Source organism: Sciurus carolinensis, chromosome 6 (genome assembly GCF_902686445.1).
Source record: "Sciurus carolinensis chromosome 6, mSciCar1.2, whole genome shotgun sequence".
Classification (NCBI taxonomy): domain Eukaryota; kingdom Metazoa; phylum Chordata; class Mammalia; order Rodentia; family Sciuridae; genus Sciurus; species Sciurus carolinensis.
The window spans coordinates 20,164,300-20,190,014 of record NC_062218.1 but is presented as its reverse complement, the minus strand read 5'-3'; the positions used below and the strand labels follow the sequence as shown (position 1 = coordinate 20,190,014).

The 25,715-nt window shown below is 32.4% G+C and overlaps 1 non-coding gene across 1 annotated transcript; it reads left to right on the top strand.

The window, feature by feature from the left end:
* Positions 1-19,695: 19,695 nt before the first annotated feature.
* LOC124987805 (U6 spliceosomal RNA) lies at positions 19,696-19,799 on the top strand. Its single transcript, XR_007109314.1, has one exon. It is a non-coding gene; the product is annotated as a U6 spliceosomal RNA (small nuclear RNA).
* Positions 19,800-25,715: the final 5,916 nt, after the last annotated feature.

The window sequence follows — 25,715 nt, the reverse complement described above, 5'->3', positions numbered from 1 at the left end:
GTCACTCTCAGCATGACAGACTTTGCTTTCTTAGCCCAAATCTGCATTTTTAGCCTGTTTCAAAAATTAAAATATAAACTCCATTTTTCCAAGAAGTTCCATGTTTTATTCTATGGTAATGCTAAAGATCATGCTGAAAAATATTATTAATTATTTGTATATCATTCCTGATACATTGTCTACTCATTAAATTTTACTCAGTACTATTTAAACTGAACACATAAATTGAAAAAAAGAAGCAGAATGAAATCTGCAGTAGTGAAAAGAAATTTTCACTTGCAAGATCCACTGAAATTTTTAAGACAACATCTAAAAGATGAGGAAGTTCTCACAAAATCCATATCCCGTTAACCTGCATAAAACTACAGTTGGAACCATTTTGTTTTATATGACTATCAGAGAGTTCATCCTACTTATATTTAAATACTTTTAAGCAGAATATGCATACAGAAGAGTATACATATGGCAAGTATAAAATTCAAAATCTAATCTTTCCTGTGCAGTACACATCAAAAAGTGATATACCACAGTGGATTTGTGTGAGAATCCAGAATAATTCTGATGCTTGTTTCCATTCATTTTCAAAATAAGCATTATCTGAACTTGTAGGACTACAGATTTTCTTTGCTTGTTAGAAACCAGTTTTAAACTATTTTTTTTCATTTATAAATGTATCTTTTTGTTTTGTAGGAGATAGAGAAGGTATAGAGAAACAAATTGAAGAAAATAAAAGTCACTACCACAAGAAATATTTAGTACACATACTTTTACAACTAAAGATATATATCGTTTTTTAACATTGTGCAGCATGTATTTTAAGTTTCACGGTGTAATTATCTTCTTATGCCATCAAATATCTTTGCTGCATGAATGATGATCTCATAGATTACCTTGAGTGGTTCTACCTTAAGTTAACCTACTGCTTATTATTGGCTATTTAGCGTATTCATTATTTATGTTTGTTATCAAATGCACACTTGCTTATTTTCTTATGCATATTCTGTTTTGGTAAAATATACATAAAATAAAATTTCCCATTTTAAACATTTTTGAAATAAAATTCAATGGCATTGATTACATTCACAATGTTGCTCAAACATTCCCAGATCCATTTACAAAGCTTTTTATCACCCCAGATAGAAAATCTATACTCCCTAAACTGCAACTCCCCATTCTACAACCCCAAGCTATAGTGACTTGAATCTGCTCTCAAAGTCTGAATTTGCTTATTCTCGATATGTTATAAAATTGAACCTAAATAATGTTTACCTTTTGGTGTCTGCCTTATTTCACTTTGCATAATGGTTTCAGGGTTCTGCATGTTGTTTCTTTTATCAGAAATCCATTTTTTTAATATGGTTGAAAATATTCCATTACTTGTATGTAGATTTTATTCTTTATCATATCAAATCATAAATGCTTTGTTCACTTTGTTGTGTTCTGTATAACAGATATCCAAGTTGCTACATGTATTAAGATATTATTTTTTGAGATTACTGCATGGTAACCCACTGTGAGAAAAAATTATATATCTGTTTTCTTTGAGGCATTTGGTCACTTTAAAATTTTCTTTTGGCTACTCTAAATATTACTGCTAAGAGCATTCTATTATGTTTGCTATCATAAATATATATGTTTGTTGTTAGTATTTTAGCAAAGTCAAAGAGCTTTCAAATATAGATATAGCAACACTCACTTCTACCACCATGCCTATTCCAGATATTTACAAAATGAACTTGGTAATAACAGATTTTCTTTTTTTTTTTTTTTAAATTTTTACCTGCTGGCAAGCAGACAGTAATATATCATTATGTTATCAATTTCCTTCTTCCTGAAACTACATTCCTTTGTATTTTGCACACATTCATGTTGGGCGTTGTATATTTTTCTCATTCGTTTGTTGAAATTTGTTATATAATCTGGTTGTACTTGTTGGAGGTATGCACAAAGTGATCGTCTCTGATGCTGTGTCTTATCTTTTACTCTTTTAATAGTTGGCTTTTTCGACGGTGTCACTATATTGCCTGTGTTAGTCTTGATCCCGTGATTTTCCCACTTCAGTTGGGATTGCAGGTATGAGCACCCCCCTGGATAATTATGTCTTTTCATAAATAGAAATTCCTATCCTTAACATAGTCTAATTTATAACCTATTTTTTCTCTTTGGGTTAGAATTTTTTTTTTTTTTAAATTTAAGAATGGTGTGTTAACTCCATGGTCACACAACATTCTGTTTTACTTTGTTTCACAATTTGAAAACCAGAATGCTCTGAGCTCAGATGAAGCATACTTTGCCTAGAGATGATCGCTGAAGTGTTGAGATCAGAATAATCTGATAAATTAGACAATAGATAGAGTAGAACCAGAAAATATAACTGTTCTCCTTGTTTTTATCTATTCTTCAGAAATAGTAATCATTCCATGTTTTGATGTGCATGAAGGTGGTAATGGATTAACTATCAAAAATTAATTAGATGTGATTTTACTTTCCATTTCACATTTTCTACAAATTATGCATAGATCAACATGCATGATTATTAAAAGAAGTTCTATGTGTAACTATACTATAAATATTAATTTTTAACCTAGATCTGGTTATTAAAACCCAAATTTGATGATACAAAGACTACCACTAGTAATAAGAAATATTTTGTTTGCTATCCTTTTTAGAAGACATTGCACTGAAAAATGTTCCCATTCCTTGAGTAACTTTGGCTGTAGGATTGATTTATGCATAATTAGAGCAAGCAGCTGCTCTATTAATGTAATTTGAGGGACTGTATGAAAATCCCCCTTGAATAAATTAACTCCCAGTTGTATCTTTTTAAATTTTCAGCATTAGTGTTTTTCCCTGTAGACTTTTTGTAGAAGATGTATATAGAGAGTTAGGCATTACATTTCCTTGGAGAGGTAACACATTATCTAGCTAATGAATTAACAGAGAATAATTGGTTGGATTTACCACTACTGTCCATATTTATTCTTTTGATCACTAAATTCTGAAGGGAATAGGGAAGTAGAAAATTGAAGATCATCAGCAGAGGAGAAGGCAATGAAGTCAGTGAAATAAAGCAATGTAATACAGAGGGGTATTTAGATGGTAGCAAGAAAAGACTAAGAGAAATGAAAGTATGTGTGTTCATGTGTGCATATACACAAATGCATACATATGCATCTGATTCTGATATTTATTTCAGAATGTGTGTAATATAATAAAATTTGCTGTATTTTCTCAGTTTATTACAGTCATAGATAATATATTATATGAATACCTATCTGAAACACTGCAGTTCTCTAGTTTGGAAGCAAACATGATAAGACATGCAGAAAATTAGAGACAGCCTGAAGACCTGTTATTACTCAAAACAAGCAAAAATTAACTGAGAATGTCTTTTTGCTTTCTTTTTTGGTACTGGGGATTGAACTAAGGGGTACTCAATCACTGAGCCACATCTCTAGCCCTATTTTGTATTTTGTTTAGAGACAGGGTCTCACCCAGTTGCTTAGTGCCTCACTTTTGCTGAGGCTGACTTTGAACTCTCGATCCTCCTGCCTCAGCCTCCAGAGCTGCTGGGATTACAGGTGTGCAGTACTGTACCCAGCTAACTGAGAATCTCTTAGAACCTTGGAATTAAGCATTGTGAGAGAATCTAAATATCTGATAGGCATTGTGTCCTTTGATTAAGTGTCTAAATGGATGGATCATTTCTTTTTATTTGTTTATTTATTTTGCAGTACTGGGGATTTGAACCCAGTGCCTTGTGCTTGCAAGGCAAGCACTCAACCAACTGAGTTATATCCCCAGCCCTGGATGGGTCATTTCTAGTAAATACTAGGAGTTATGCAAAGTGGCTTATGGAAAATAAAATAAGGTTATGATGTTATAAACAAACCCAACTAACTGTGGGGGCAAAGCATGAGACAGAGAAAGAGAGAACCTGGAAACATGTAGGTGACTAAATTCTTGAGTAATTTGTGATGTGAGAAAGCCATCTGGAATCAAGAGCATTTGGAACTATGGAGCAAACTCTACCAGTGTTCCACCTGAATCCCCCTTGCCATTACTACTTTATTACACACTGGCCCCATTGTTTAATTGCTTACACATTGCTGGAGGACTTTCACTAGCCTGGAACCCACTCAGTCCCTTGTGAGTCAGGCCACAGGTGCAGGAATTAATGATCTCTGACACTAATTCATACTCTACAGCAGTCAGGGAGTTTGTTCACAAATGTCTCATATTTCTTGCTTCTCAGGAGGAATAACTCTGAGGAGCATGTTCTACACCATTTCTCAGTTTTCTCCATTGGGCTTAAGCCACAGTTCTAACTTTCCCCATGATGTAACTTGTGCAGTTTTCTTCCTGTACTTTTCTTAATTCCATTCCCCTGTTAGAATTTCCTGGGAACACCTTTCTAATGAACTGTTTCCATTTTTTGTAAAGGTCTGCTTCTGGGTAAATTGAGATTATGGCTATTGGTGCAGGAAGGAGTCCTAGAGAAGAGAATGTCGTCATGATAAGACTTTGGAATTGATATGTTGCCTTGCCAGATGGCAATAAGAGCCATATTACTGATAGTCAGTGAGGTGGCAAATTCTATAGCATTGTAATTACTAAAACACTCCCATGTTAAAACTCACACATCTCAAATTGATCCACAGAGATGGGAATGAACTAGTTTACAGAACATGTCCAGCATTTGAGAAAATGGAGCAGTATGAATAGCGAGAATCTATTGATTTTTAATCAAACTCTGGAATTATGTGTATAAAAATATAAAACAATATTGAGACTCTCACAGTGATATGTTCTTCCACAGAATTTCTGTTTGATCTCGATTCTGCAAGAAGTTTATGGGAAAAAAAAATAAGTTTGGTTAGATGTATCCAAGTACATCAAATTAGCTACCGATATAATTTGAATCTAGGATTTATTTTTATTTGAGCTTGCCAATTTCTAATTTACCTGGTATGTAAATATTTAGTGTGAAATTATTTGCCTATGCAAGTATTCTTGATAAACAGTTAACTTTTTTCCCCCCTTATTCCAATATGTTGGCTAAAAGCATTTCTTTAGTTACCCAGAAACTCAGGGCATCCTGTGAACCTCTCGAGGGGAATGGTAACATTAAAAATTGAATTTGCTTTTTATTTTTCTTGCTTTAGGGATCTTATTCCTTGAAGTCCCCATTAGCTTGGAAGCTCTCTGATGAGTTCAAAGAGATATTTTATTTAATTTATGAAGACTTTATAGTTTTACATACTTGTATGGTTGGTTTGCAAATAACTAGTGTTTTCTATTAGAAAAATATCTGTCTACATAATTTTAAATAAATACATGTTATCACTTAATATAAGTGTATCACCTTACTAATGGTAGATTTCATAAATTCTGTCTTTCTTCAAGAACTATCTAATTACTTACAAGTACATAATTGCTTTGGCTTATAATACTTTATAAATATCTGCTTAACAGTATCTTTCTCTAGAAGTATGCATAAGTATAATGTTGGAAAAAAGATACAAACTATTTAGTCATACCTTTTGTGTTCAAATCCTAGTTCTAAATATTTCTGACTCAATTACCTTGAGCAAATGAATGAATCTTCCATTGCATCAGCTTCTTCATTTGTGAAATGAGGATTATAAAGACTAATGTAGCCTGAAAAATAACTAAATAATTTAATACAGAAACAGTGCTTTGAACAGTGCCTGACACATTTAAGACCACAATAATTGGAAACAGTTGGTAATTGTATGTGTATGTTAATCTGCTACAAGCTAAAATTTGCCTTAGATATTACATTGATAAATATTATATTTATTTGATGGATATGATAAATACCTTCAATTAGTACCTTTTCTATGAGATCAAGAATTCATAGCACATACTAATAAATTTTTATGAAGTAGGCAATTTAAGAAATCTGAAGCAGAATTGTGTTTTATAAATTGGATAAAATATAAAAATCAGAAGCTTTTGAACTATAGAAGTGATGAATGTATATGATACTAACCCAATAGAACCTATGATGCTTTGCTAAATAATGCCCTACCTTGTATCAATTCCTATTGAATTACTGTAACTAATGTCAATTAAAACCACAAAATAAAGCTATTTGGTCTTATGCATAATGAAATTATGTTAAGGAGGTCTAAACTTCCATGCCACTTTAATATTGAGTGACTCCTTTTCATTACTATTGAAATAATTTATTATAAGAAAAGAACTCCTTCAAAAGGGGTCAAATTTCTTAAGTATACCACAATGGACATTTATTTATTTATTTATATGTGGTGCTGAGAATTGAACCCAGTGCCTCACACATGCTAGGCAAGTGCTCTACCACTGAGTCACAACCCCAGATCCCTGTCATCATTTCTGGACATAGCTTAAAACACAGTTTTTAAAATGATTTTGGCCTCATAGATAAAAATTCACCCTAACTGATGTGTTTATTTAACTCTGGGTAATTTCCCCACTTTCCTTCATGAAAGTGATAGAAATTGGAAGATTCTAGGATGATTGTTGTGTTGCTTCCTGTCACAGTATATGATATTCCATTCTTTTGTGAAGCTGTAAGCCTTGAAATCGTATTTAGAAGTAATTTTCCCTTAGGAAGCAAATTCTTAGATATACATTGTACTTTAAAAAAAATAGACTGAATGTTTTATGTGAATTCATTAGATGTCATAGAAATGAAACAAAAAGTACAAACTAACCAAACATTTACATGCTTTTTGTAAAGTTAACTCAAACATATCAATCATATCTTAAATCATAAAATTAATAAACTTTGTTTTTAAAATGCCTAGTTTTGTTTTATTTAGCTTATAATAAACTAATAATATAAAAAATTAAACGGATGATATTTTCTATTACTGATTATTATTTGGAATAAAAAATATTTGAATTTTAAAATTTTATTCAGATAATCTTATAAAAATTAGTGATAATAGTTTGGTTAAAACAGAATTACTTTGTGTCTAGTCATATAATCTTTTTCATTGAAATCTCATAGATTTCATAAGTTTTCATAAAACTTGTTTCAGAGGAAAAAATAAATCACTATTCCTCTGAAATAAGTTTTAGAGGAAACAATGAAAAACATTTAAATTCTATTATTTTTATACAATTATGATATTAATCCAGTATATATATATATATATATATATATATATATATATATATTTACAGTTAGTTTGTGAGTTTCCACACTATTGAAAAGAAATCATAGTAGGAATCAAACCTACTGATGGTGAACTTTCACTAATTTTCAGATGACATACTGCATTAATCAATTTTTGTGTCACTGTAACCAAAAGAAGTGACAAGAACAATGTAGAAGTGGAAAGGTTTTCTTGGGGCTCAGTTTCAGAGTTCTCAGTTCATCGTTGGTTTCCTCTGTACCTCTGGACCCCAGATAATACAAAACATTATGGTGGAGGGGCACAGCAGACCAAAGCAGCTCAGGATATGGCAATCAGGAAACAGAAGGAAAGCTCTACTCACCAGGGACAAAAGACACATATCAAAGGTATGTCCCGAGGGACCTACCTCCCCAGTCACAACCAAATTCCCTACAGCTACAACCAAATTAATCCAAATGGATGGATTAAGTCACTGATTGGGTTAAAACTCTCATTTCACCTCTGAACATTCTTGTAGTACTCACAATTGAATTCAGGGCCTCAAATATTCAAGGCAAGTGATCTAAAACTGAGCTACATCTCCAGCCCCCACTCACCTCTGAACATTCTTACATTGTCTCACATATGAGCTTTTGGGGGTACACTGCATATCCAAACTAAAAACATACTAAAAATTTACAAACAAGAAAAACAAGTCGTGATAGGACCTGAATAGAAACTATAAATATTAAATTATAATATGTCAACTTACATTTCCAAAAAAATTCCTTTTATATTTTGAATGCATATGAATTATGAAGAAACACCACTTGATCCTTCTCAAAATTTTACCTCAATGAAATGCTAGTGGGACTTAAAGTTTTTTTAACTTTCCTTAAGAACAACTTGGAAATATTTATTATTGCCATTAAGCATTAAAATTCAATCTTTAGATATTTAATTTATAATCAGGGTTACAATATTGTAGGGATAGTGCATCTTGAAAATAAATTAAATTATAATAAATGTCCATATGACCATAGGATGTACATTAGTTTTCCAGGATTTCCTAACAAATTATTGCAAACTCGATGGCTTCAAACAACATGAATTTATTCTTTGCATTCATGGAGGCAAGGAAGGATTACAATCCAAGGAATCAATCAGGATTGGTTTGTTATAGAGATTCTGAGAGAGAACTTTTCAATTTTTTTTTAATTCTTAAAAGACTGTGACTTTTATAATAATATATTTTAGATTGTTGAACTGCAATGTATTTTCAGCATTACTCTAATAATATTATTAATTGAAATATAGGAAACATACTTACATATATACTTAGATTTATTTGTATGTACACATATATAGTATTTCATCTGTCAATATTACTTTGCCTCTCAGATACAGTCACAATGAAATCATAGGAAAACATTAGAAACAAATTTTTCTTGTCCTTGGGAATACTTTGTGAAATAGAGGAGCTCCTACAAACTAATTTCCTTAAATTTATTCTATTATTTTTAGGTCCTATTTAAAAATTAAAGCACTTGTTGCTCTATGTAATTTGTTAATTCAACAAAAATACTGCACAGTGAAAGTCCAGTATTACTTTTACTTGGAACACGCATGACAACTACTGTTTTTATTTTGGATGAAACCTATAAGTCTAATGTCTTCTCTCTGTATCAAGCATTTGGGATGATATGAAGTTTATTTTCACAGTAATTTTTTGTACTTATTACTTTACAACTCTTTACTCCCTCCAAGTACTAATCAGAAGTAAAATGAGCTCACAACCAGTCTGTATGATTACAGAAGGGATGACCTTGAATGGCTTATTTCTTCTCCAATAAATCAGGAAAATGTTGTTGAAATGTTCATGCATCAATATGTAACATTCCTTCTGTGGATTCTAGTTAGGAGTCAATAAAAAAAATACCAGAACGGAAAAATGCTGATGACAATTAATTTGCACTAATGATAAAGCTAATTGGGCAAAGTAACTTCAGAAACCCCACCAACTGTTATGCTAGCAATCTCTGCTAAAGACAACTTCAGAGTAACTTATAGGTTTTCCTTGAACACAGTCTAATCCAGTAAGTTTATGTTAAGAATAAGATACAGCCTGTCTGAAGGTTGAAGGGCTTGAAAAAGACAAACTAAAAAGTTCCTGTCTAGAGAAGAGTCTTCTCCGATCAATCTACCATATGGAAAAAGCCATTCCTTCTTGTCTAGAGAGATCATTAGTGGAGTTTGCAAAAGTAGGCTCAGTTCCCATATTTCCTTTTACTTAACATCTGATTTCCCCTTCAGTGGAAATATAAAATAGAGCCATAAGCATTCTCCCTCACACAGAATTTGTCCTTCCTTCTTCTGAGGTTAATATGGAAGTTCAATAAAAAGTTATTTTTACCTTATGACCATTCATTTCTAACCAAACACAATATAAGACGAATCTACCACAAGGGTGTTTCTGAACCAAACATTGTCCTTCTTTCTCTTTTTGTTGCTATTCTTTCATTATTCCAACATGGCATTATTCCCTTCATTTAATTAGGCTCTTGTACACCATACAGCAAACTTAATTCTTTTCTTTCATATCCAGAAAATTATCTTTCTATCCTGATGATAATATTCAACAAATTAGCATTTGACTTCTAAATATCAATAGTATTTATTTTGATTGTCTAGTATTCATTGGTCATTATGTATCTTAAATATGTTCCTTGTTTATTTCATTACATTGTGATAGTTCAACAGTTTTTCCCAATAGTTAGCTTGATTTGAAGTGCCCTAAAGGATGGTTTTGATTATTTATATCTATCTTATAAGATGTGAATGTGTTTATCACTATGCATAATATACATGTTAGAAAAATTTCTAAGATAGAAACAATATGTAATATGAATTCATTTTAACCCACTTGAAATTAACTGATTATTCAAAGGTAATGAAGTACAAATACTATACACAGGGTATTAAACATATCCATACTAGGGCTTATCGAATCCATTTATGCATTTCTTAATTTTCATAACTCATTTTTATCTTTATGAAAACATTGTGTTGGGACTAATGACATGTTAACTAATTCAGACTGACTCCTTACTTCCTGGCGGGTGAGAAAGGTCAAGGCCTCAAAGGCGATTTCAAAAGTTAATGACAATAAAATGACCCACCATCAGGGATTGGTTAACAACAGTTCTGCCTACATGATCAGCTTGTGTTTGCCATATAGTCCTTGGGACTCTCGCCTATGTGAACCGCCCCCCTACCTGCCTTGCTGACCTTTAAGCTGATTGGTTCCCACCTAGCCTTCACCTTACATAAAAGTTGTGTGACTTCCTCAATAAACAAGTTTCTGCTGTGACTGGTCTCCCTGACACGTCTGATTGTCCTCCCCCTGGAGAACTGGGTGCGGGCAGTCATTCTCCCTACCTTTCCCTGTCTGGCCTTGTTGGGGAGTGCTCCCTTCCCTTGTCATTGGTCGAGAAGAGCAAGGGAGCTTAAGACTCCAACATTATTGAAATATTTAGATTATTGAGATCTGATGGAAAGGCAGAAAATATTCATTATTTCTTTCCTTGTTTCCTCTAACTTACTTCTTGTAGCACATATTGGTTTATACATTTCAATATAGAAGCTTATAGAATGTTCCTTTTTGTTTCCCTATTTCAACGTAATCATAGAGGTGTTAACGCAGGGTTCTTAAAACTGTCTCAACTTATTTCCCTTCACACTATGAATTGAGAAATTATGTTCCATATTTCTCTTTCTAGAACTTACTATGTTATATATGTGAGACAAAATTATCTTCTAAATATAATACACATATATTAATTTTACTATCATGTCAATTATCTGGAAGTTCTATACGGTAAATACACTTCAGGAAACTCTGGGTGATAAAGAAGTGGAGGGGTGATAAGTGGTAGTATCTAGGGTTCCCAGTAAACACAGGGCTTTATACAAAACAGTTGCTAGAACTTAAATTGCCTTAGATCACAAAGCATTCCTTAAGGTGTGACCCATTGGTCACCTGCATCAGAGATGCCTGGGTTTTGTCAGTATTAGCCCCTGCTTATTTCATTACACTGTGATAGTTTAATATTTTTTTAAAAATTAATTACAGGTTTCTGGGCAGTACTTCTAAACAGAAGTAGGTTGGATCTTGTCTATCTGCATTTTTAACAATACCTTGGCTGGTGGTATTACTTACTAACTTTTAGAAACACCATTTGGCAAGCACTGTATTCACCATCTCAAGGTTTTTCAAGGTTTAATCCATCAGGCTCCATTAAAATCAACTCTGCTTCATTTGTGAATTGAATGAATTCTATATTCAGTTGAAGATTCTGACTTTCCATTTAATTTTATTATGACTTCTTGTAGACAGTGATGAAACTGTTGAAGTCTAAAAATGATTAATAAGACATTTTCAAAATTAGAGGCTTAAAATTCTGCACTCAGTTCTCATTCTGTAATCCATTTGCTGTGTCTGGAACTTGACAATCGCTGAATTTTCTAAAAGAATGTCCATTCCTAGGTCTATCAACACTTTGTTATAAATGTGTTGTGCTGAGGTAGGAGATTTCTGAGAGAGCACTCAACTTTATTATGCTAATGTAAATCTTGGCCTACACATAGGAATTCTATCATTCTGTCTCCAGTCATCTTCTTTAGATTTTTCAAGAAATAACATTTACAACATAAATGGTACTCACTATGATTCAGGAGATCCTGTGCCCATCTTTCAACATGATGAGAAATAGTGTTTTACTTGGCAACTCAATTTTTCTTTAACTCAGCTTTATCACCACCTATCATAAAGACGAAAAGATAGACAATGCTTTCACCCCATAATCCTAGTATAGTAACCATTCTTGTAAGATATACCTAAGTATCTATATAAGAGATGGGAAAATTTTTATTAAAAGTTCTATATGTTTATTAGAAAATGGATAAGCCACAGATTGCTTATATAAATATAATAAATTATTTGTGAAGAAATTTGTTATTCATATTACTAAGCAAAATATTAATACAAAGTGTATATTTTTGAAAATATTTTATTAGTTCTTTTTTAGTTATACATGGCAGTAGAATGTATTTTGACATATCATACATACATAAAGTATAATTTCCCATTTTTGTGCTTGTACATGATGTGGGGTTACACTGGTGGAGTATTCACATATAAACATAGGAAAGTTATGTCGGAACCATTTTACAGTCTTTCCCATTCCAATCACCCCTCCCTTAACCCTCTTCCCCCCTCTCCAATCCAGTGAACATCTATAACCCACCCATCCTCATCCACTGCCCACCCTATCACCCCACCCCTGCCTGTTGTGAGTCAGCATAGGCATATCAGAGAGAATGCTAGGCTAAACTCTAATTTTTTAATTAATGTATTGTTACATTCAATCTATGTCGATATAGTTTGGAATGGATAATAAGCATGTAAAATACTTTCAATTAAATCAATAATTATGTGAAATGCATATAATCTTTAAGTTATACTGGATATAGTTACTAAACTAAAATAATACACAAAATCTTTGCTAAATATTCTTTTACCCAGCGGTTTTCTTTTCAACAACACATTGTCAAATAAATTTTAAATTATTATAGAAGATAAAGTTACCATTTGTCCTTTTCTGATTTCTTTTGTTTTAATATTGTTTTTCTTTGTGAAAACATTGCAGTCAATCTTGTGCACCAGCATTTGGAGTGTGATTCATTTCACACTGCTCTAGGAAGTCCTTCAAGGCATTACCAGTCCTTGTTTTACAATGGTTACAACTCTAGAAAAAAAATTACTTAGATTATAACTGTTCATCATTCTAGAAACATTCTCATTTTATTCCGAGTAAAGTGCTAAGCACAGTAAAATATATGGTTTATTTAATCCATAAATATTGTGAGATATTTTGTGGACGTGGTACTTGTTTTTATTTTTTGTGGTTAGTAAACTAAAACTCATGAAAATTTTAGAAATAAGTATTATCACCATATTTTCCATTTATCTGTTAAATGAAAATAAGTTTTTCAAGACACGATGATTATATTTAAGCAATGAGTTAGGAAAATACTTGATTTTAATTTGTTGGTAGTTTTATACTTTTATTCAGAAAAATTTCAAATTCTCTTGCTTCTTCAGTTATGATAGCAGTGAAGACTTAGAAAGTGTGCTAAAAAATGAAATAATGCTTGTATTCAAAACTCTCAATTATCTACTGGCTGTATAATATCTCCTCATCTACTACTAGGAATTTTTTATATTAAGATATTTTATTGTGCACAATCATAATATAAACAAAATTTAAATAATATTAACAAGAAGAGAAAATGCAATAGTCTTTATTAATTGTTAGTATTACAAGAAATTCATAGAAAATAATAATAATAAAAATCATGTGTAATTGCAAAATATATGGACCTATTTCCAATAGGTCATGAAATTTCAATGAAATAAGTATACATATGATGAGGAGTTCAGTGTAAAAATGTAAATAAATATGACCAGTATGAAAAAAACATATGGAGGTTCCTCAAAAGTATTACTAGATCTATCATAACACCCAGAAATTTCACTACTGTGCATCTATACAGAGGAGATTAAATTAGTATGTTTAAAGAAATAGAATCACATGTTCATTACAGGACTGTTCACAGTACGCAAGAAATAGAAACAACCACAGTGTCCATCAGCTGATGAATAGATAAAGAAAATGTGGTACGTGCACAAAATAGAATACTATTAGGTCATAAAAAGAATGAAATATTGTCATTAATGACAACATGAATGAAACCAGAGATAATTATATAAAGTAAAATAAGCCAGGCATAGAAAGATAAGTACCTCACAATTCATATGTGGAATCTAAAACAGTTGGCCTCATTGAAGTTGGGTTTAAAAAGGTGGTTAACAGAGGCAGGTGAGACTAGGTGTGGTAGAGTGAGGGGGAAATGCAGGTCAATGGGCAACAAGTTATTAGATAGGACAAAGTAATTGTGGTGTGCTACAGTATAGTAGGTGACTATGACTAACAAAAATGCAGAGGAAAAGATTTTGAAAGTGTTGGGGGCAGTGTATGAATTATGGGATTGTCACAAGGCACAGGATTTGCTGTTCTGAGAACTTCTGGTGTGAATCCACAGGTTGCAGATTGCTCAGATTAAATCTGACACACTACGTTAGCTCACAGCCTAGGTTCAAATGTAGCTGCCAGAGGTGGATGTAACCTTCCTATCCCCAAACAACTTGTTTTACCCATGTTTATCCTGTTTTCCTTAAGAAACTTGCCACTCTGCAAACTTTTGATGTATTTCCCCTTAAATAAAGATTTGGGCCTTTTTCCTTGTTCAGCTCCAGTCCCTGCCAGGGCTGGAAAACCCACCAGGCTATTCTCTACCTGTTGTCTTTTGCTCCTTATTGATTATTTTTAGACTTACTAATTTTCCTGCTGGTTCATACCTCCAGGCATGAATCTGCTCTCTTGGGGTGCTGGTAACTCCAACATGAAAGTTTTCTCCATAGAGAGATGATACATGAGGAAAAATACATGATGAAGTTGATTCAAACATTTCATAAAGAACACATGCATCAGATCATATTATGTACCCCATTAACAAGTAAAATTTTAATGTTTTATTTATAGGGTTAAAATAAATTAAAAAATAAGCAAAACCACTGGATTAAAAAGTATTTTAAAATATTTGAACCACAAAATATGCTTACTTTTATTATATATATGCATACATATGTGTATATAGATGTGTATGTATGTGTATATATATAAATATATATATATTATAATTATATTACACACAACAGTGTCCAGGCAAAAATCCATCAAAGTTTCTGTTTTATGCTGAGCTATAGATTGTCTTCAATATTTCACAGAGTTTCTGTGTTGCTTCCAAAAGAAGAATTTTTAAAGCATATTAAGATATTTTACAACTGCAATTACTAAAGTTATTTGCCCATTTTAGGATTCTAAGTATTTTAATGACTTATTTGTACCCTGTGTTACCACCATTCCATGTGACAGAAAATAACCAACTTATATATGAAAATAATTGTGTTTACTTATGATACTGATTTAGAAGGATAAGCTAATACATTTGCTACAGGACTGAAATCATGAAGAAGACTAGAGTAAGATTACTAGGACATAAAATCCATAGTCCACTCAGAAGCTACTTGGGAAATAGAAGTAGGTTTTGGTGGAGATTCATATAATAACCTCCATGTACATTTAGGACAGTAGTACAACCACAAGATTAATCACAGCAAGATAAACCTCCAAATCCCAAGTTGATCATGACATTGGAAGGTCAGAATATATTTTGGATTAGAAGAAAAACAAGTGTTTTAGAAGTAATAAATCCAATAAGAAATACAGTAACTTCAGGAAAAGTCTGAAACAGTTTCCTCTATCCACAGAGGTGACAGTGGAAAAAGATGCAACTTGAAGACCCAGATAATAACATTTTTTTTTAAAGATACTGGGACCCTTAACCACTGAGCCACATCCCCAGCTCTTTTTTATATTCTGTTTAGAGAAAGGGTTTCATGGTGTTGCTCAGGGCCTCACTAAGTTGCTGAGACTGGCTTTGAACTTGCAGTCCTCCTGCTTCAGCCTCCCAAGTCACTGGGATTACAAGCTTGTGCCACCACACCAGGGGAAGATGGTAGCTTTTTAAATGCCCAGATGAGTGAACTGTGTAAGGCAGAGAAACCAGAAAAAGTTATTTACACTCTGCTATATTTCTGTTTTAGAGTATCCCCAAAGACCCACATGCTAATAACTTGGTCCTCAGCTTAAGGATATTAGATAGTAAAAACCTTCAAGTGATGGGAGTCTATGAGTGACTTTAGATCATTAGGGACATATCCTAGAAGGGAAGTGTGGAAAACCAGTCTTCCTTTGTCTTTCTGTTGTCTCCTGGACAGGAGGTAGATGGGATTCCACCACAATGTGCTCTTTCCATAATGTGCTGCCCCACTACAAAACCCAAAGAAACTGGACAGTTGACCATGGAATGACATCAAAATTTCCAAAACCAGGACCTAAAAAGGCATTTCTTCATTTTACATTGGTTATCTCAGGTATTTGTAATAGTAATAGAAGGCTGACTATCACACACTATGCAACTGTGAAATTGGAAACCTGAAAAGCCCTTTAAAATTCTAATTTTGTTAAGAGTCTGTGTTCACTTAATCATAAAAATGATGAATCAGATTGTCTATATACTCATCAAGAAGAATACCTGCACTGTTTCAAAAAAGCAATTATAGCATTTGTACTTTATTCTAATAACTACCTCTGCTGATTGTGGTCTGTTCATAAAAAATCTAGTTTAGTATCATTTTAATTATAACTCACTAGAGACTTAGCTATCAATTGAAAGAATCATTGGGAAACCCCTGTATTGCAACAACATGCCTTGAAATGGTTTCATCTTCAAACCAGTATAAAATCTAATTCTAGGACTGTGCATTTTGATTAAAACTTTTATAGAGAAACAATGGCTAATCTAAAGATTTAATACAATCATCAACACTAGGAATATGCTATATTCTTAGTAAGATGTTTGTTTTCTCTCTAATATGTCCAGTTTTCCTAATTTGAAAGTTCAGTAAGTTTTAACATGGATTGTTGTTACTATAAAATAAAGTGAACATGACTAATAACTAACCATTGTATTTCTGGATGAGAGAGAGAGTGTATGAATCATGTAATGTTATCCTTGGGATTAAGCAATGTTTGCATATTTATAATTATTTCAGCACTGTTTATCTCTTCAAACTTTTTCATAAATCTCTGTGCAAACCCTGGAAGTCTTATGTAGAGTGGCAAAGTCTCCAAACCTATATGCATTGGTCAGAAATGAGGTTGGACATTTGACATATCTCTTTTCCTGAACACCAGAAGGTGTGACGCCATTACATGGCAGTCTTTCTGGAACCCTCCTCAAACCATGATGATGGCTTTTCTCACCATTCTTATTTTCTTTGTTTAGATGAGTTCATTCCTGGGAGAAAATTTTAGAAGTTTCAAATTCTCTCATCTTCCCCTAGTAAGGGTACCTATTCTTCAATAATTAAATACTTTTGGAGAGAATGCAAACAAACTTACCTTTTCACAAATTCCTTTTCATGAAAACAAAGTTCTTTCTAAATAACCAAGAGTCAATGACTGAGAAAAAAATATCAACAAAACAGGTTGGACATAAAAGTGGTTCACTTTTTAATTGGCCAAAAAGACAAATGAACGTGCAAAGATACTTTCAAAATATAAAGCAATAATTTGTAAAAGTAAAAAGATTGTTTAAAGATTGCCTACTCAGGTGTCAGAACATGTGTGTAGGCGTGATTAGAATCGGAAGTAACTGAATGAGTCTTGCAATGTAAGTTCCAAATACAGTGTGGAAAGGGAAAATAAAAGGAATAATGGTTTGTACTATGATATTTATAGAAATAAAAACTAAAACAGTGTAATGATTCAATAGGCCATTTAACAAAATATGTTAAGATTTTTTAAAATTTTGTATAATTTGAGGCTCAGAGAGGCATATCTAAAATAACAAGGATTATTCACAGTGGGATCCCACTATTGGCTGCCAATTACTATGCAGCAGAAGCAGCTTGTCTTGATGTAACACAGCATGAATTTTTCCCAGTGGATAATAAAGTTGATTTTTTCCTGCCTTTGTGTTGGTGGTTATATACAATATTAACCCAGGATCAGAGTTGCGAAATGAAACATGCCTTCCTTGTTTGCAAACCCAATTTCTCTATAAGCTATTTTTGTTCCAATTTTGTTTCAAAGATATTTAAATTCCTAGATTAAAAATTTAAATTGTTTTACTTTAATTAGAGTTACTGTGCTTTTATAAATCAATATACTACTTGAAAATGTGTGTGTGTTTTGTTTTACCTGAACATAATTATATTTGTTTTTAGGAAGGATGAAAAAAATTTAGTTGCTATATAATTAACTACTTATAAAATGAGGGAAAAAATATTATGAAATTTTTTGCAAAGTTGTGTTCTAGTTGCACTGCACAATAATATTTTATACTGCTTTTGTTCAGAAAAATAAAGTTTCTTGTTTCACACAAATTAATAGTGTTCTTTTAGATTTACAATTTATCTGTAGTCATGAAGTTTTATAGCTAAATAAAGAAGTAAAATTTAATATTATTCTATCTTGGTAAGGAAAAGCAGGTTAGTGGAGTAATAACAATAATAACAAATAATAAGGAAGTGTGTATTGTTTGTATTAGTGGTTTCAAATTTTAGCATTCCTCAGACTCATTTGGAGGGCTTTTTACAACAGAGATTGGCTGCTATTTTCATCAGATTTTATACTGCTCTGACCAAAAGACCTGACAAGAACAATTTTAAGGAGAAAAAGTTTATTTGAGGGCTCATAGTTTCAGAGGTCCCAGTCCATAGAAGGCAGCTCCATTCCTCAGGGCTCAAAGTGAGGTAGAAGATCATGGCAGAAAAGTATGGCAGAGGGAATAGCTCACATGATAATCAGGCAGCAGAGAGAAACTCATTCACCAGATACAAAATATACACCCCAAAGACATGCCCCCAATGACCCACTGCCTCTAGCAATACACTACCTGCCTTTGGTTACCACTCAGTTAATCCTGAACAGGGGATTAATTCGCTGATTGGGTTAAGGCTCTCATAACCCAATCATTTTACTTCTAATTCTTTTTGTATTGTCTCACACATGAGCTTTTGGAGGATACCTAACATCTAACGTAAACTTGACCCTAATCCTAACCTAATATCTGAACAATAACAGCTACCAAATGAGCCTATTCACACACACAATGTACAAGCATATGTATGTATCTCTATATATTATCATAGTGTACTAATTAAAATAATAAAAATAGAAGAGAGATGAGTAGAGTGGAGAAATCACAGAGAAAAGGAGGGAAAGGAGAGTGCTGGGGAATGAAATTGATCAAATTCTGTTATATTCAAGTAAATGAATCTCACTATTGTGCATAGTTGTCATGTACCAATTAAAAAAAACAATTTTAAGTTATTAAATACACACACATTCATTATCAATCAATCAAGATTTGTAGTCCCCATCCTTGGAATGCTTCTGTATTTCTAGAGCAGTCCTCAACAGTCTGCATTTCCAAAAAGTTAGCAAGTCATACTGAGGCTACCCACACTGTGAGAACAACTGGTCCATGGACTGTTAAAATGATCTTTTTCAAATAGTAAATAGGAAAAAGAAAACATGATAGCAACACTACAAAATGTGATTTCTTCCTTTGTATTTCCACCTATGCAATGGCAATTCTAAACAATGTCAGTATTAAAATAAATGTTCTATGGTAATTACGTAACCCCCATTGTACAAACACTCTACCCTTTTTGAGAAAGAAAGGGAGGGACAAATTAAGAGAGAGGAGATACATAGATGCAATTGATACCTACAGTTACCTTGATGATTGTGAGTTAAGTAGTGCTTCCTCTTCTTTGCCATTAGTAAGTCAGTTTCTGAAATGCAGTCCTGTGCTCCCTTCGGCACATATACTAAAATTGGAACCATACAGAGAAGATTAGTATGGCCCCTGTGCAAGGATAACATGCAAATTCATGAAATGCTCTGTCCTAATTCTGTGTCTCAAAGAGTTTCAGGTCTAGTCAACAGGAGTGGGTAGGATCCAGAACAAATATAGTGCAGAATTCTAATTAAGGGAAAATAGAATATACATAAATTTGATTAAAGAGAATAGAGATAGGCATAGATATAAGTATATTGATATGTAATTTACAGAATATAAAGTAGAGGCAATTAATGCAGTTGCAGATTGATCACTGAACTTCTAAATAATGTTGGGGAACTTCTCAACATTTCCTTAGTTTGGTGACTAGAATATCATCTAGACCCTCCTGCAGGACATAATCAACTGGTAAGTGGTTCAAACTTACATAGTATAACCCAGCTGGCATGTCTTATTCTCTGAAAATTTTGATACATATTTTTAATATTTGCAGTGGAAAATTTCACATTTTTGCTCTATTTAATGTGTACCATTGCTTTCCCCAAGATTTTAAAAATTAAAAATTTTAAATGTTCCATAAAACATAAAAATGGAGAATTTTATGGGGTACTATGAGATGTTTTGATACACGAATATGCTTTATAATGGTTAAATATGGTTAAACATAGATATATTCTCAAAAATTATTAATTTTTTTGGTGAAAACATTCAAAATCTTTTCTTATATCTTACTGAAATTTCCCCAGGTTTTAAGAGACATATCATCACCATGATTGTCTGTATCCTAGGCACCTTCCTGGATGGTATATTTCATAAATTCTAAGTATTTATATCCCCTTAAGGACCCCTGTGACCTTAATAAAATTTTCATCGCACTGGACAGATTACATTTTGAATTAACCCTAATTATATGGTTTATAGTCCAAAACATAGAAACATGTCTTGAGGAGACCATATTTTGACCCTCAGAGTGAAGACTTCTGCATTTTTTTCAATCAAGGAGGACCTGCTTTACTTCAAAAAGTGGTGAGCCATTTCTTTAGATACAGGGAGTTCAAGAAAATCTGGGGTTTCAGGAATATTACATGTATTAACCACACATCTCGATCTCTTATCACAGGGTCTTATTTTTTCACATAAGTCCTGGACATAACTATAATGCATAATTTTAGGTTGAAAATTTAAATTTTGGGGGGAACCTAGTTACTCTTATGATTCCTGAACTTTATTCTCTTACTATAGTATATGAGTATCCATTAAGAAGTTGTTAACTTTGCTGTTTATAATGTAAAGACTTAAACTCATGAATAAAGTTCTTTGGACTTTTATTGTCTTTGACCTCTCCAAAAGCTTTTCATTATTGCTGTCTTTATAATTACTATTTCATATACATCACTAATGATAATCGATGTAGTAAATTGCATTTCTTTCTATTGTCATATCATCACATTTTACCACTGTTCACACTTCAAAAAAATATTTTACTAACTCATGCCATGGAAAAGCAGTATCCATGCTTGACAAACCAGAAATGTGGCCCTCATTACACAGTCATTGGACAGTGACTCAGCACAAACATCCCATCTTATTGGATGCTTTCTCAGACTACTTTTGAGTCCATTACTAAATATAAATTTGTCAAAGAAGCATCTACTCTAATATAAGAAAGACGAACATTTGTTGAGAAGTGAAGAAATAATGATCGGGCAGAAGAAGCAGGACTTAATTCAGTACATCTGAAAGTCTCAGCTGACCCTGTAGGGATATTGAAAATTGAATGGTCCTTGAGGGATGTGTTGTGTTGAGTTCACAATGAAGAGTCACTAGATGCACAAAAATGTAAGAAGTTGTGAAAAATGAGATTTTAAAATTTCATTCATATTCATTCACAAATTCTTCTCAAGAAAATAATAATAAATATATATTCATTTATTAGTATATTCAGAAAAATACAATAATATATTAAAGCAAGTAATTATTTTAGTTATTATGTACTACTTTGTTTCAGGGATGTACATTCACGATAAGAAGAATAAGGAATACTTTTTGGCTTAAAATTAGGCCCATCAATCATTCTTTTATCTCTTATCATTGTAAATTTATCCTGATTCCAGTCAAAACTTTCTAATCATTAAGTTCCTTTTCACACTATTTCTTTCAATACTTCTAAATTCACTATCTTTTCTTGCTTTCCTTTGCATGTTTACATCTTATATATTAATGTTAAAACAATGAGATTTAAGATATCTTAAATCCCTTGTTGCTTGCAGACTTAATATTTGCTTCCATATTTCCTAATTTCCTCAATAAAATTTAATCATTTTTAAATATCCGTATTCTATATACTATACTATTTAGTCTTAGAAAATATTCTGAATCTGAAACCCAGTGTATGCTATCATCACATTATCTTTATTGATTTTTTGTTGTCATCATTAAAGATTATAATTGACTCATTTCTTTCAGATGCTTATTTTATGTTCTTGGGAATGAATTTCAAACACTGACTGAGATGAAAATTTGGTCATTATTGTCATAGATATTAAAGACTAAACTTTCTAATTTTTTTTTCTCTCTTTCCCTTACATCCTTCTTCCTTTTTAAAATTCTGTCCTCAAAATACATTTCTTGCCTCCCATGTTGTCAACTGTTAACCCCCTTGGCATTTTAGTTGTCCATCATGCTGAAATTTTGTTGGTCTCTGAATTACAAAAGGTCACTTATTTACAATTACAGGATTCCTTATCTTCCTCTTTCTGTATTTTCTACCTCAATTTGATGGAATACATTCTTTGGAAGTTTCTTCAGAGAGTTCACACTAGTGTTGGTGAAGTATCTGCTTAGAGCAACTCAAGTGATAATATGTTTTTGACACTTTTGCATGAGTGGGAGATTTACCACAAAAGTAATTCTTAGTTGCAAATAACATTCTCTCTGAGTTGTAAAGGTTTATTTTTTGCCTGTAATCCTGGCAGCTTGGGAGGCTGAGGCAGGAGAATAGGGAGTTCAAAGCCATTCTCCGCAAAAGCAAGGAACTAAGCAACTCAGTGAGACCCTGTCTCTAAATAAAATACAAAATAGGGCTGGTGATGTTGCTCAATGGCTGAGCGCCTCTGGAGTTCAATCCCTGGTACCTCACCACACGCTCAAAAAAGGTTTACTTCTCTTCAATGTAAGTTCCAGTTTTGGTTTAAGACATATTATACCATTTTGATTCCTAATCCTTTTTTAAACCAATTTCTCCTGCCTCTTAAAATTTTACAGCAATGTATAGTGGTATGATGTTGTCAATGTATGTTTTCCCTTTCTTGAACTTTTTTCTTTTGAAACTTTCACTTGGTCTCAAAACAGAAATTTTCATATTTTAACTTAGTAAATTTTTGTTTGTTTTACTTCTTCAGGTTCTTTTTTTTGTTTCATTCGGTGATTTATATTAGGATGTTGAAGAATATTGATATTTATGTTTTTACTTTTATATTTTAAGAAAAATTTTAATTTTTTCCTGGTCCATAATAATTTCCTCAACTTGTACTTTGTAATGTCTTGCATATTTCTTCTCTGATTCTCAATTTTTCAAGAGATACTGCTTATCAGATGTTTTTGTTTTTGAACCTTTTATAATATTTTTTTGCTTTATCTATTTTCTTCTTTATTTATCTTAATACTTGTTTTTTATTAGATATTTTCTTCAAAGGACTTGGTCACTTCCATTTTGATATCATTAAGAATAACTACATTATGCTAAAATTTTTTTAAAAATCTCTACAGATTTAGTAATAAGGCATTGTTTAACTTCCACCTCCCGCTGTCTGTCCACTAGCATTTGTGTTGGGAATCAACTGTGCATGATTATCACAGTCTCTCTCTGATGTCACCTATATAATCTTGGTGTTGATGGAATGGAAGTTATGAATCATATCTAATGGCAGAAGAGAACATTTAAATGTTTCTGCCCCAAAGTGAAAAAGTCCACTTGGCTTACATTCTATGAACAAAATAAGTATCTTGACCATGTGTAAATGCAATGTAACTGAAAAATAACTCTACCATATGGCAAAGAGAAACAAATAAAAGTTTATGCAAAAACAATGAATGTTGGAAGTGTTACTTTTAGAATGACTGCTAAAACTCTAAAAGGATAATTGTACACTTCGACAGCCTGAGGGGGGGTTTTAGTCTACTGGTGGGAATTACATTTTTTTTTAAATAGGGACCTGAATTTTATGTATCAAATCTTTTGTTTTTGGCAAATAAACTTAGAAGGAAGTCCTTCCATTCCATTCCGTGGGAAATACACTTAGGGAATGAGACCACCTGAAGCTCCCATGGGACATAGTCTGGTGGTAGTTGTGGAGTTTTTGTTTTCAGGATGTAGACTGACTTCAAGAGGGTTTTATCATGTCTACTGCATTCACAGACACCACCTGAGTCTACAATTATTGTTCTTCTGTCTATAACCAATAGAATCCATAACCTTTAAACTTTTGCTTGGGACATTTCTGTTGAGGTGGAGACTAGCATCTGTTCTTCTAAATTCTCCTTTAAAAAGCCTTAAAAGAATCACTTTTTTATACTTTGACCTGTTCCAAGTAGCACCCTACCTATGTTATCCATTAGATTTTCTATTTTCATCACTTTCCTCTTCTCCTTATGTATATATGATTTTATATAAAATGATCATTATTCTCAGCTTATCCACTTTGATTTGGGGAAAATTAACAAATTTAGAACTGTTTATTTGTACTAGCCATAGGAGATAGAATAAAGTGACAATTTTACCTGGTTTCTTAGGGGATGCTTAAATGACCTTGTGACAGCAAGAATGCCAAACGAAGATACTTAATGCATTCATTAAAGCATTAATACAGTTTTATTACCTGACATTATGTAATACTGCATCTTAAACTACATATACTCTATGGGTATACACTCCTGATAAGCTTAAAAATGCTAAACATATGCTAATGTATAATGTGAAATTTTGCAGAGTGTAGTTAGGTGGTAGAGCAAGAATAATGTTAGGAAATTAGATGATGATAGACATATGGGGTTGCTTTTAAAATTCAATAACAATTGCAAATAAAATAGAACTTCATGATCATTTAATCTGCTATAATTAGGATAATCAAAGTTTACATAAATTTAGATAACAGATAACTTAGAGAATGTCTGAACATAAACACCTACAAAATAGCATTCCAAAGTGTACTCTGCCATTAAATAGCATTTTCCAATCAATAACTGCATATGAAATGTTCAGTTATTTTTGGAAAAAATAACTTTATAAACTTTAATAAATATAGATAATTATAGGGGATCAATCAAAATACTATATATGACATTTTCTGCTGAGATATGCAAGAATAAATTTTCAAATAGCTAGGCAACACAATTCAGTATGAAATTACCTGGTATATTTAGAGCTTGACAAGTGTGTTGGTCAGAAATTCTCTTTCTTTGAACTGCAAAGGTTCTTTTCTGCATATTACATTGTGATGCTAGTCTTGTGACTCTATATATCACATCTTTTCTCCGTCAGGTTCTTCTTACATGAGGTGATAACAAACTACAAGTCTCTTTGCTCCTTTTTTCTTTTAGCAGTACCAAATTATCAATCTTTACTCTGACTCTGGCAGCTGGTCCAATTGTAAATAAGTCCAATGTCCTTTCTTTTATTTTTTTTATTTATCTTTTAATTTTTTTTACAGAATGCATTTTGACTCATTGTACACAAATGGGGTACATCATTTCATTTCTATGGTTGGACACGATGTAGATTCATACCATTTGTGTAATCATACATGTACATAGTGTAATGGTGTCTGTCTCATTCCAACATTTTTCCCCACCCCCTATTCCCATTATATATCATCATCCACTTATCAGGGAAAACATTTGGCCTTTGGTTTTTTGGGCTTGGCTTATTTCACTTAGCATGATATTCTCCAAATCTAATGTCCTTTCTTTGTTTCAAACTCACAGCACTAAGCTCGTCACCCTGTACACTGTGTGCATAATACTAGAACC